Raw genomic sequence first — 13,770 nt, forward strand, 5'->3', positions numbered from 1 at the left:
TGATATACATATAATATAGGCATACAATATGCATTATATGCATGTATATACATACATAATATATACATATGTGTGTATATACATACACAATATATACATATATTAACCAGTATGAATGGATATTAATATACACATACATGCAAATATAATATATACCTGTATAAAATCAGTTTATACATATACCTGTATAAAATCAGTTTATACATATGTAATATATATGTCAACATGTAAACCAAATACCTATATAAACATAATACATATACAATGTGTATATACATAAAAAACATAATCTGTATGTGTAACAGGCTTGTATATGTATATAATGTAGACTGTATACTTTGTACATATATTTACATAGGTGCATATACATTTATATATATAACACATATAATTGTACAAGGCTGTTCTCAGTGTGCTTTAAAGCTTCGTACAATTTGCAATTTATATATATACATATATATAATTGTGAATTTCATGGTACATAAAATATATCTTAATTTTCAGAGGGTAAATACAATGTAAAACTCTTGCAGGAGTGGTTCAGGTTATAATCTGAAAACTGGAGAGGCTGAGACGAGAGGATGGCGATTTCAAACCAATCGAGGCTACACAGGGAGACACTGTCTCAAAACCCCACACCACCCTGCAGCTCGGTGGTGGAAGGCCTGCCCAGCATGTACAAGGCCTGGGTTGAGTCCCTCTCTGTGGTGAAATAACACAAAACTTGAGCACCACCAGCGCCTAAATGGATCCTCATACTTTATATGTGAGTCATGGAAACATCACAAATCGCCCAAATGAGGAAGCGGAGGCACCAAGAGTGGCTTCATGCTCAAGGCCTCGGCCTCATGGACCCAAGTATAGATATGTGTCTGGTGTGCTCCCCCGCTGTGTCGGGTGCTCCAATCTTAGCTTCTTTTATGAACAGTCCAACAGTTATGATCATCAGTCCTGTCCCCTAAAAGAACTGGACTCAGAGTCTGGAGAAAGTGGTAGAATTAGGACGTCAACTTAGCTCTGGCCTCTTCCAGTGTGTGCTCAGAGGGCAGGTGTGACCCACAGGCAAGCCCCTCATGTAGCCAAGCAAGTGTGGCCTTGCCCTGTGCTCTTCCTTCCTGCCTGACACTCCTCACCCAATAGTCTGTGCACACTCTGAGAGGAGAAAGCGTGACACAATGTAGTGGTCAGGTGACAATGTGGCCTGCAGGCTACATCTGCTATTTCTGCAGAAATGGCCCAGGGCCAAACACACTTGAGGTCTCTGAGACAATAAGGGGAAAAGGAAGATGCCAGATCTGGCCAGACCAAAATTAGGTCACAGCCCAGGGAGAGCCAGGGTCAGGCTTTCTGCAAGAGGAGCAGAGAGTTGTCCTTGGCTACTGGCCCTGAACTCTTCTGGGTGAGGCAGCAACAGGGACTTCCCATACACCCCAAGCACAGAGTTCTAATTCTAGCCCACTGAGGTACAGACGCCCTGATGTATTCTAAATGTATCTCAGGCCTGGTGCTCTCTGCTTCCTTAAGTCCCCAGGGTTATCTGGAGCTAGAAAGCACTGGTTCTATTTTCTAGTTAAGAAAACTGACATTGGCTCATTGCTGGGAGCTGACAGACAAGGAGCCTGAATCCCAGTCTGTGCAGAACTCAGGTGCCTTCTCTTTCATGATGTTAAGAAAGCTGAGAATGGTCAGTGGAGTTACCTAGGCCAAAAGGTAAGAGAGTGTAACAGAGGAATCTATGGTACCTTGTGTGTGTGTGTGTGTGTGTGTGTGTGTGTGTGTGTGAGTGTGTAGGTGAATGAATGCACAGATGGATGGGGGATGGATGGGTGGGTAAGTGGAGGACTGCATAAGTGGGTAAGCACGTGGAGTAATTGATGGATACATGATAAATGAATGGCTGGGTAGGTGGATTGGTGGATGGGTGGACAAGATGGTTGAGTGGGAGGACGGATAGATAGATTGATGGATAGATGGGTGAACAAATGAATACATATATGATTGAGCACCGGAGGGGCTGGGTGGATTTTCACAGATGGAGAGATAGATGTGTAGGTGAATGAATGGATGGGTGGATGGGTTGGTAAGGGAAGTAGGTAAATGAGTAGGTGGATGGATTGATGGGTAAATAAATGGACGGGTGACTAGATTGATGGGTGGGTGGATGAATGAATAGATGCACAGATGGATGGAGAGATGATTATAGACAGACACAAATTTCTCTAACATAGGAATTTATATTTTCATGAAACTTCCTGGTTTTCTGAGCCTTACAGCCTCCATACAGGAAATCTAAAGTTTGCATGTCACTTGCTGTTTCCAAACCCTTGTATGGAGTGATAAAAACCTCTCTTCAGATGCTGCCTGGTGTGGACAATGGACCATGTTGAGAGAGGAAATGCTGTAGGCAGCATCACAGAAGGACACAGGCCAGGATACTAGAAGCTCTGGCTACCCCCAAGCCCTCATTCTCTGCAGCAGAACCAGACACATCTACAAATCAAGGAAGGTTGTGAACAAAGGTATTCTGGAACATTCTGTCTTCACATATAGGAGCAGACCTCTTGGGGAGGGGAGGTAGGAAAGTAGAAGGTTTTAGACAAACCCTGCATATACCCATATCATCTGGCTGTCTGGTGTGCAGGCCAGGGGCCCAGGGGGTGCGGCCAGAGCGTCCTGATGGTGGGCAGGTGGTGAGCTGGGCCCCATAATCAGCTTTGCTCCATTGTTTACTCAGCCCAGGTTACTGCAGGGAGAAGCAGGTAGCTCAAGCTGTTGTGTTATCTTCTAAAGCATGGGGGTGGGGGAGGGTGGTGAGACAGGGTGGGGGTGGGAGGGGTGGATGTGTCAACCTCAGCTCCTGGGGTAGTCTTCTTTAGGCTCCTCAAGAAGATGGGACCAGATCAAGCAAGATATCCTTTTGATTCTTCTTGGGGAAGCAGAACCTCCGTCTATGTGGGGAAGCCTATGGCTCCTGCTTGGGGATATTGAAAAACAGCATTCTTGGCAGGGGCCAGTTCCAGAAAAGCACCAAAGGAGCCCTTATCACCAGACTGCTGTAGTTTCTACACTGCATGGCAACTTGTGACTCGTGTTTTCAACAGAGACGTAGCAAGACCTGGGGTGAGCCCAGCTCTACCATTCACTGACTTTGTGACCAAAGTGCCGACGTTCTCCACAGACTCATCCCTGGGCATCTAGCCTGTCCTCAGCCTACCTTCCAGCCTGCTCCAGCAGCTCCCTCCCTGCCTCTCTTTCCCTAGGGCGCATGCTCACTGCGGTTCCCTCTGATAAACCTTTCCCCTCTTCATGGTGTGTTTTTAAGGAAATACCAAGAGTTGGAACAAATAAACTCCTAACCCTTGGTTGAAGACAGCAGTTTGTTGGTTGTTCTCACAGCAGGCAGGAAGCAGGTGTTCACACCCTGCAGGTGGCCGGGCCTCAGTATGAGCTGGAGGTGCCTAACTCTGCCATTCCTGTCATCATCTGCCTCCAAATGGGGAGAGGGAGGAGATGCCCGAGAAGGCACACATGCTTCTTAGCAGTCCAATCCATCAGCAGCATACAGACCTTCCTCTCAAATACCCCCAACAAGATCCCACCACTGGTCCACACCGGTGAGGGGAGGGTGGGTTGTACAAATGAACACTTTTCCTGTGACAACTCCCAACCATTGACAGGGAGCCTGTCACCACTCCCACCATATCTGGCTAGCTTACTTCATTCTTCAAATGGTAAGCTCACTATTGCCTCCTCCAGGAAGCCTGCCTTGAGCCCCCAGGCACAGTGGTCAGATGTCCCTCTCCTGTGCACTCAGCATCCCATCCTTGTTATTGGTGTTATGTGCCCAGTACCTGCCTGGATACTGACACTCTGGGCAGTGAAATAGAGCAGAAGTGCCTGGAGCAGGAATTCTGTGTTCACCCATGGCATATAGCATAACACATCGGATGGGTGAGTGAATGAGAATGGAAGTGGGTGGAGTGGTAGCTGGATGGGCAGATGGGTGGGTGGATGAATGAATGGGGTAGGCCAGTAGGTGTGAGTGGTGGATGGGTGGATGGGTGGGGTGGAGGGGTAAATGGATGCGTAGGTGGCTGATGGGTAGATGGTGGGTGGATAGATTGGTAGACGAATAGATGATAGTTCAATTGGTGGATGGATGTGTGGGTGGATGGATGGATGAATGGATGGATGGACGGATAGACAGACAGGTAAATGGAGTAAAGATGGAATTTGTCCATATAAGGCTTCATTCATGCCTGCAGACTGTCCGGGCTGCTTTTGGCTCTCAGAAAGCTTTAGAGAACGGGAGGGTTCTGCTGGGAACCTCCTAGCAGTTTCTGTTGAAGCCCTGATGCTGTGCCGCTGGCATGAACAGTTTGCTTAGTCCTGCGCTGTTGTTCCTGGCAGCCTGAGATGGGTGTATTTTAACCCCAAGTGCTAAGCCTTCAGGGATCATGAGGCTGGCTCTAGCCCCAGCAAGCCCTAGGACATTTCTTTCTTTGCTCTTTCTGGGGGAGGGCTCTAGGCCCCACTGAATGTCTCGCCTTTCCTTGGCCTCATGGATAACTCCTAGTTCATTCTTTGTTTGATTGGGTTAGCCCAAACTTCCCCAGACTCACTCTTGGGAAGAACCAGAAGCCTACAGCCCCTGCCCAAAGCTCTAGTCTACATCCACATCTGCCAGGCTAAGCACCTACAGGAGGGAGGAGGCAGCCCTCCCCCATGAGGTCATTTCTGGACAGCAACCTGGGCAACATGGCTCCCAGGAGAAAAGACTGAAGTGGAAGCAGAGGGCTCCGAGCTTCCTTCTCTTGTCCCCAAAGGGGTCATCCCCAGAAGGTCCTGGGATATGAGCACTGAGTGAGCATTAAAACGGTGGCATCCAAGTGGAGATGAGCCTAGTGGCAGCCAGAAGACAGCAGGGGCCTAGAAGTCTGACTTGGGGCGAAGCTTGGTCTATAGATTCAGGCCTACCCTGAAGAGCCAGTGTGTTTATTCCCCTGGAGTCTTCCTGGAAGCCTTGTTCTCTGAGTCTCAGATGTGCTAAAGGAAGAATCTTTGTTCACCCAGTTCTGAGTGTCCAAAAGAATCATCCTAAAGGTCACTGGTATCCTACTAGAAACTACGGTGTATGGAGCAGCTAGGGTGTCTCAGATGATGCTCACTGAGTTCTTGACTGAATTAATACCTTTAATTCTCACAAGCATGCAAGAAGTGAGGACTGTGGCTCTCCTCATTCTGAGGAAACCAAGGCAGAAAGAGTTAACACAACGGCACCCAGCCCTGCCTCCCTGTTTTTCATTGCTCAAGGTCATGTTCTAGGTAATAAAACACACAATCCCAAAATTCAGGGTTGTGACTTTCCACAAATGGACACGCTGGTGCAGCAACCACTCCAATCAAGAAGTAGGACATTTCCCATCACCCTTTTCAGCCTCGTAATCAGTCCCCCACCAAGAAAAGCTGCCATTGCTTTGTGCTGTCTGTCCCAAGGCTGGCATGGGTGGAGCCGAAGTGTCCCGCACCCCTTGGTCCATTCCGTCCCTCCCCCCCACCAAGCCCACTGAGCTCAGGGGCTGAGGAGATGGTGCAGTGGGTCCAAGCACTTGTCACACAAACATGAAGGTCTCATTTCTGATTCCCAACACCCCTGTGAAAATGTCAGGCATGGCCTTTTAAGCAGCTCTAACCCCAGCGCTGTGAAGAGTAGGCAGGAAGAATACCGGGCTGCCTGCCTGCCAGTCCAGCTCCTGGTTCAGTAACAGAGCTTGTCTCAAGGGAGTAAGACAGAAAATTAGAATAGGACACATTTCCTTTGGTCTGTATTCAAGTGTGCTCATACATACTTGTGAATACACTCACAGGCACTCGCGTGTGCATGCATACGTGTGCACACACACACACACTAGTCTTTGACATACAAAGTGACATCTAAGTTTAATATTGGTAATTGCTAAGTCTTCAATAAGTGGGCTAAGATCAACATATCCACAGCGATTGGGTGTAGAGTAGGGGGGAAGGTTAGATCACTAAGGGAAGGGAAATAGAACAGATAAGGATTCTGGATGGGAGGTGGGCTGAAGACCAGGATAGGAGGACCAAACAGGGAGAAGTGAAGAGGTGGGAAAGGAACAGTTAAAACTAAGGGCAATGTGAGAGGTCATATGGAAACCTAATATAGTAGAAGCTTCTTAAAATGTATGCATATATGAAGGTGACCCAAACGGAATAGCCAAACAATGGGGGAGATAGAGTCCTGGCTGACAATCTCTCATTACCAAATGAAGGTTCCAGTCCTGGGAGTGGATTACATCTAGTTGAATTGTTGGCCAAAGGGGCCCCATGGGAACCCCAACACAACCTAGACTGATGCATATCAGTACAGGTGAGAGACATGGGGACCAGAACAGGTGACTTAGGAGGGAGGAAAGCCATCAGGCAACAGGGCAGCCCAGGACATTTTTAATGGGCCTAGGTGGGCACAGAGCCTAATGAGGTAAACTCTTGTCCCTAGCTAGTTTCTAAGGTCTGGCTTTGCTGATATGCAGAAACAGGTGCCTTCTGTTTCCAAGAAACTACGGGTCTATGACAGCTTCAGGGCCTGGGAACTCTATTCAGTGCCTCTGAATGGTTAGTTGTCACATGTATGTCACTCTGTCCAGGCCCAATTCCCCCTGCCTATCATCCTCTCAATGTTAGGAGCATCTCAGGGGGTTACAAGGCACTTAGTGGATCTGCAAAACTGGAGAAGCAGGGATTTTGCTACACCCTTCAGAAGGGGACTATCTGGTAACAAAGTCCACCCATGCTGCTGCTTCTTCCAAGAGGTGACTCCTGGCTAGTAACATTTACTTTCTGTCCATCCCCCTGCCCACCCAGAACATTTTTCTTCTAGAACATTCCCCAGCTACTGGCCCTCTCCTACCTGAGGCACGGCTGTGATGACTACCCCTTGCGGCCTGCCTGTGTTCATAAGGTCATGTCATGCTTCATGCATCTCTCCTTGCAAAGCCACCTCAAGGTCACTCCCCAGGAGCTGTGCCTGACACTGTACAGATTGTTTGGGGGAAAATATTATTCTTTCGCAGCTGGGAACCCAGCAGGTGTGAGAAGGCTGGTTGGAGTGGAGCCATCGGAAGGCTGCCACAAAACCACCCAGAGGTGAGCTGAGGCCGAGGAACCTGGTCCAAGTTCAATAGGCAAAGGCACCTCCCACTTGCTCAGTTTCCAGCACCATAGCTCATCAGGGACCATAGCCTGCGCCCATCAGCCAGTACCTGAAGAAGGGAAACTGGCTGCCCCTTGGCCTTGAAGTCAAAGAGCACTTAGAATCATTTTTAGGAAATAAAATAATCAACTAGTCCACGTTCACTGCAGACACCCTGTTGCGGGTTGTGAAAACAGTTTTCCCATGTCAGGGACCTGCACCGCAGAAAGAGCTAGGCAGAGCAGTTGGTTCCTAAAGAAGGCAGAGAACCCTTGAGAAACAGGGGTCACATGGTGCTGAACAGATGCTCCACAGCACCCAGCAGAAAGGACTTACCTCATGTTTATTAATAATTCCTCCAGTCTCAGGCACAGGGTTCTCTGTGTGCCCGTTCTGTTTCTACTGTCCCTTCATAGCGTGCCTGGTACTCGGTGGGGAAGGCAGGGCTCCTCACTGCTCTCCCATTATCTTTCTTCCCCACATTCTTCAGCTACTCTCCAGCAATTTGTCTTCCAAATACCTTTTACAGTCCCAATGCTATCTTCCCTGGAATGAGATTCTGCTTCCTAATTTATATCAAGACATTAGCATCTTTCCATTAGGGACTCTTCCTTTCTGGAAACTCAAATATAACTCCATTTTATTCAGCTAGTTACCCCTCATCCCCAACCCTGCAATAAAGGGTTAAATATTCTTCCCTGCAACACCCAAGACTCTATTCAGCCAATTTCCTAGGTGCCTCTCAGCTTCTGGTCTCCAGTAGGAGATCCTCCTTTGAATAGCACTTTGAAATTAACGATCGTGAGCAGCAGCCCAGAGAACTCATTTTTCCTAGTCTGACTCCTGGTCTTTTCAGCCATCCTCCTTGTAAAGGCTGCTTGCAGCTGCTCCTGGATACTCACGGCCAGAGCATTTGTTCAGGTTTTTCAATGTGGAAAATCATCCCCTCAGCAGATTCTTTGCATTTTTCCTTCCTTTTCAGTGTTGATGATTCTGACTTGTGTTTTCTTGTCCTGGTAGCCACCTGAACACTCTGTGACATGCTGAGGTTTGGCCTTGTCATGGTGAGATAGAAGCCCCAGGCTGCTGAATAGGTCATGGCATTTCCTACTTGGAGGAGGCTTTCACAACCCATACCTCAGGTGGTCCTTGCATGGTGATTCAGTTAACCAATAGTTGTGCTGAGGGTTGGGGGTGTGGTTCAGTGGGCAGAGTGCTGCCTAGCATGAGCAAAGGCGGTTCCATCCCCAGCAGTGTAAACATGGTGTGGTTGTGTACTCCTGTGATCCCAGCACTTGGGAGGTAAGGAGGGGAAGATCACAAATTCAAGGTCATCCTCAGCTACATACACATACGTGAGGCCAGCCTGGCCTACATGAGACCCTTTTTTCAACACATAAAGCAAAACAAAATAAAAAGTGTGCTGAACCCCTCAGATGCACCAGGTACTGTGACACCTGCCTTTGTCTCCTCTTTGTCACAGCTCAGCATGAGCCAGGGAGGCAAACGTGGCATTCATTATCCTTAAAAGCAGAGAAATCCAGAGTCCAGCAGAGTGGGAAGCTCATGCTCACCTTAGAGGTGAGGTCGGAACATGGATGGGGCAGGCGCCTGTACAAGGTCCCATAGCCAGGAGGTATTGGGGTTGAGGGGGATCCTGCCCTGCATCCCTGCTTGCAAACCTGGCTTCCTGATCCCTAAGGGCCAGCTGGCCTCCAGGCAGTGCCAGAGTTCCTGCTGGCACCTGTCCTAGTTGGCCAAGGACAGAAAACAAGGCTGGCTTTCCTCGACAGCCAGCCAAGAAGGAGAACATGGCTGTTGGTGGAGATTCCGTGGAGGTCAGAACCAGGCTGAACACCTGGACCCCTCTAGCTGCTCTCATCAAGCAGGCACCACCTGACCTTGGGGTCACTGCTTCTGAGTCCCACTTTCCTACCTGGCAGGCACTGCTCTCAGAAATACCGCTATAAGATATGACCTAATTCTGGGCTACGTGGCTTTAGGCCCAGCCTGGAACCATGGTCATTGCCAGGCCTTGTAAAGTGGGACTGAGTGTGGCCATTGGTAATGAGATTATATTCGTCTGAACATGCCCGCTGGTTCACAGTGGCTCAGACTGTGGCAACAGAGGAGTAGAACCTTCTGTGGTTCCCACTTGTCAGAAACCAATCCTAAACTGAGGAGAAATGGCTTACACCTAATAATTCCAGGACTTCAAAAACTGAGGCAGAGTGACATTAGTTTAAGACTAGACTTGGCTACATCATAGTAAGATGCTGTTTGAAACATAACACACACACACACACACACACACACACACACACACGAAAAAGAGGAGAAAGAAAAAATAAAAATAAAACAGCAACAAAAACCAAAAAGGGGAAGGGGGAAGAAAAAAATAAAAACAAAACAAAAACCCAAGAAGGGGAAAAGAAGACAAAAAAAATCCTAAGGCCTCCTTTTTTGGCTCCACCTCAACATGGCCAAGCCACATTTCTCCTCCTTGGTTCATATTCAAGGCCATCTTCTCCACTTGTTTTCCAAACATGTTTCCTCTGTGCCCATTCTGCTCCGTACACTTGGAATGCTGTTCTGTTCTCATCCCACCCTAATCCTCTCCACACCCAAATCTTCCCATCTGCAAACCAGATGCAACGTCCCCAGCAAGTTCCCGCCACTCCTCCCTGTGTGCCAAGTCACACAGGCAGGTATTCTGTCTGGGGACACCAGTGGACATTTCTGATTGTTGACTTCTCCATTGGCAGGATGGAGAAGGTCAGAGATGAAATCATGGCAGTCACGGGTGCTTGCTGGCTGCTAATCACTGTTCAAAGTGGTTTTCAAATACTGCCTCCACTGGGCCCTCTCCTGGTGCCTGGATGGAAGACAGAGCCTAGGAGAAGATTCCTGGGAGATAGTGTGAGAGGGAGCACTTGTAAGGGAGCACCTGTAAGGGAGCATCTGAAGGGAGCAGGTGAAGGGAGCACGTGAGAGGGAGCACCTGTAAGGGAGCACCTGAAGGGAGCACATGAAGGGAGCACGTGGAAGGGAGCACGTGAAGTGAGCATGTGAAGAGAGCACGTGAAGGGAGCACATGAGAGGGAGCACATGGAAGGAACATGTGGCTTTGGCTGCTGGGGTCAGGCCTTACAGACTCACCCTGCCTTCTTGCTGTCTCCCACCATCTCTGAGCACCTTGGAGAGGTCCACTGTGAGGAACAGGCTCCTGGGAGTCTGCTCCCGGAGCCTTACATCACTCCTGTGCAGTCAGCAGGAGTGGTCATCTGAGAGTGCGTTTTGTGTGCAGGTTGGGGAGAGCCGGAGCTGCTGATGGAAGTGGTTAGCACTCTTCATCAATTGCTGCTTGCAGGGTGCTCCAGCTTATGACCTATTTAATCCTCACTACTCCTCTCTTGTCAACTGACCACGACCATCTCCATTCTAAAGGAGGCTCAGCGAGGTGGAGCACCCACCCAAGGTCACACAAGTGACATCTGCAGCTCTTGCTTTTTCCTGGGCCCCCTGTGGCTTACAGTAAGAAAGATGGCGCCCCTGGCTTCGCGCTTTGGAGTAGCAGGGTAGGAAGCTGGAGTTTGTGTTTGGTATCCGGTCCTTTCCTCCTTTTCTTCCTTTCCCAGCCAGCTGGTACCACTAGGTGCCATGCTAAAGAAGCCAGAGAAATACACTCAGAAGAGCTTTGAGTGGTGGTTCTGTTGGCAGGGTGCTTGCTTCTGGTGCAGAGAGTTCTGGGTATGGGATAGAGATCAGGGAGGCCCCAGAGCTGGATGAGCAGGGTGTAGCCAGAGGCAAGAGAAAACTGTACCAACTGGGGTGCCGCTGTGCATAGCTGCAGCCTCCTGCATAGGGCCTGGGCTTGGATTAGATCCTGGGTCACTGCTGGCCTCTGCACAAACTTGATGACGCTTCATCCTCTCAGTCTTAATCGTCCCAGAAGGAGACTTCCTTCAGGAGTGATCAGAAGATGCCATGAGCCGAAGTGAGCAGAGTCAAAGCAGGGAGCCTGCCCCAGGCAGGGCTCTGGCCCAACGTGGCACCTCTCGGTAAGCATAGACAAGGAAAAGCAAAGATGAAGTGAGGACCTTGAAAGCCAATCCTCCTTAAGAACAGCAGCTCAGGGCCATGAGGAAAGTCCCCTCAGGTCCCTGAGAGTGATCTCACCTTAGCTGCACCCTGGTGCCCAGGGGCCCTCAGACCAATTAAGCAATCAGAGTCTTGGCACCCCTTACAGCACCCAAATGATTCCAGTGTTCAGTTGAGGACAAGAGCAGAGTCTGGGAGACATGATGGAGCAACTGGTGATTAGGGACCTGGGGATAAGACTCAATAATTATCAAAGATGAGAAAGGAGCCCTAGGCCCCAAGGAAGACGTTGAGAAGAATCTTGAAGATGGAATGGAGGTGGGGTGAAGTGAAATGAGTTGGAGATAGAGGTCTGATGAGGTGTGGTGGCGTGGAGGGGGGTGGGGGAGGCAGAAGACATAGCGTGAGAGGGTGTGGGTGAGATGTGGAGTGAGGGGTTACGGGCTACGGAGGTGAAGTGAAGAGGAGATAAGGTGGAAATGAGGCTGAGTAATATCAATATCAGTGGATACAGTTTCTGACACCTGCCCGTGCTGCTATTAATCAGGCTGTGGGACAGCTGCAGGTTTGAGGCGTGTGCAGAGGCAAGAGGATCACCACATGTTAGAGGCCAGCATGGCCCACATAGTGAGTTCAAGGACAGCCAGGATTAGAGTGTAATACCCTGTCTCCATAAAAGGAGGAAACAGAGCTGTCTATTATCATCACTGTATAAGTGACCACGTTCTTAGTGACTCAAAATAACAGCAATTTCCTCCCTGGTAATCAGATGTCCCAAAGTGCACCGTGAGAGACTGGAATCAAGTCAGTTGGGCTGGCTCCTTTGAGGAGTGACTAAGCTAGAAGAATGTGACCCTTGCTTTCCCCACCTACTAGAAGCTTCCTGCTTTCCCCGGATCTTACCTATCCCTGTAGCCCCTGCCTCCAACATCTATTACCTTAGCCCTCCCAAATCCCAATAAGGATGCCGAGTATCCCACCATCAGCCTTCATGGATAACCCTCTCAACACCTAGCTTAGTCACACATAAAGAGCCCCTTTTGCTAAATGAAGGGACACAGTCACAGGGCTAGGAGTCAGCCTGATGTCTTAAAGCGCCTGCTGGAGGGATTGCAGGAAGCTGTGTTAAACAATGCTGTGATTCTTCCCCAAAGCTCTCAAAAGAACCTGTGTGGGGATGGCAGGCATCAGGGCTGGTCATCATGGGGAAACTGCTAAGGTCTGAGTGTGTGCCCTGCAAATTCATGTATTGATGGGTTTTGTAGATAGTTTAGGAAGATGACTAGAATTCCGTGAGGGTGTGAGGATGGGTCCCTCACAACGGTATCTGTCACTTTAGAGTAAAAGGAGGTGACTCCAGATGGCATGCTTGCCCTGCCTCTCTATGTGATGACCCCAACACACCAGGAAGGCCTTCACCAGATGCAGACAGGTATGGGTACTATGCTTCTGGACTCCCTAGCCTCCAGAACCATGACTAAACAAACATCTGATGCTATAAATTGCCCAGTTTTGGGTACTCAGTTATAGCAATGGAAAACAGACTGAGAAACAGTTGTGACTCCCAAAGTCTGGAGGCTGAGGATGGGGAAGAGCAGAAACACTCTCCTTTTCCCTGTAGGGTCCTATTGTTTGCATCTTCACCCCCTGTGCTGCTCTCCCCCAACCAGAGAGCAAGTACTGACAGACTTCAGGGTGCATCTGAGCAGGGAAGAGAAGGGTAGGAGGGAGAGACAGAGCCAGTCACACAATGCTGTCTCAGCCATGGTCTGCCCGGTGCTGAGGTCTGAGGCCTCTGGAGAAGGTCTAGGTCAATAGTTCTCCTCAGCCTTCCTAATGCTACAACCCTTTAATACAGTTCTTCATGTTGCGTGATCCCCAATCATAAAATTATTTTCGTTGCTGCTTCATAACTGTAATTTTGCTACTGTTATGAATCATAATGTAAATTATCTGTGTTTCCTAATGGTCTTAGGCGACCCCAGTGAAAGGGTCATTCGATCACAAAGGGGTCGCGACCCACAGATTGAAAATCACTGGTTTTGTGTTCAGTACCCCTCCAAGAAGAGCAGACATCCCCCAGCCCCAGCACATGATGGAGCTATGAGGAATTCGTTCTTCCCAAGTTCAGCTGTCAGGATTTGAGGCAGAGGAGCCACAGGGGAAATTCAAAGCAAACAGTGAGCAGGCTCTTCAAAGCACATTTCTGTAACAGAGATTGAGAAAGCAAAAGGCTCCAGGCTAGCAGGCAGCCTGAGCAGCCCAGGCCTTCTGAGAAGGGCAGGCAATTAGAGGAGCTGGGAAGCAATTAGAGCCATCCTGTCCTCTGACATTCCCCAGAACCCTCCCAGGTCTTACACCAGCCTTACAGTGGACCGAAGGCAGAGCAGAGAAGCCAAGGACTCCGAAACCTCAGTCTGGAGACTGGGGTCCTGTCCCGGCTCTGCCTCTCACTTGCC

The 13,770-nt window shown here is 49.2% G+C and overlaps 1 long non-coding RNA gene across 1 annotated transcript; it reads left to right on the forward strand.

Annotated features, from left to right (window-relative positions):
* The first annotated feature begins 1,543 nt into the window (after positions 1–1,543).
* LOC110342877 lies at positions 1,544–3,300 on the forward strand. The gene is made up of 3 exons (XR_002385052.2): positions 1,544–1,710; positions 2,355–2,519; positions 3,008–3,300. It is a non-coding gene; the product is annotated as an uncharacterized LOC110342877 (long non-coding RNA).
* Positions 3,301–13,770: the final 10,470 nt, after the last annotated feature.

The sequence above is a fragment of the Mesocricetus auratus genome, unplaced genomic scaffold (assembly GCF_017639785.1).
Source record: "Mesocricetus auratus isolate SY011 unplaced genomic scaffold, BCM_Maur_2.0 Super-Scaffold_100004, whole genome shotgun sequence".
In the NCBI taxonomy this organism is placed as follows: domain Eukaryota; kingdom Metazoa; phylum Chordata; class Mammalia; order Rodentia; family Cricetidae; genus Mesocricetus; species Mesocricetus auratus.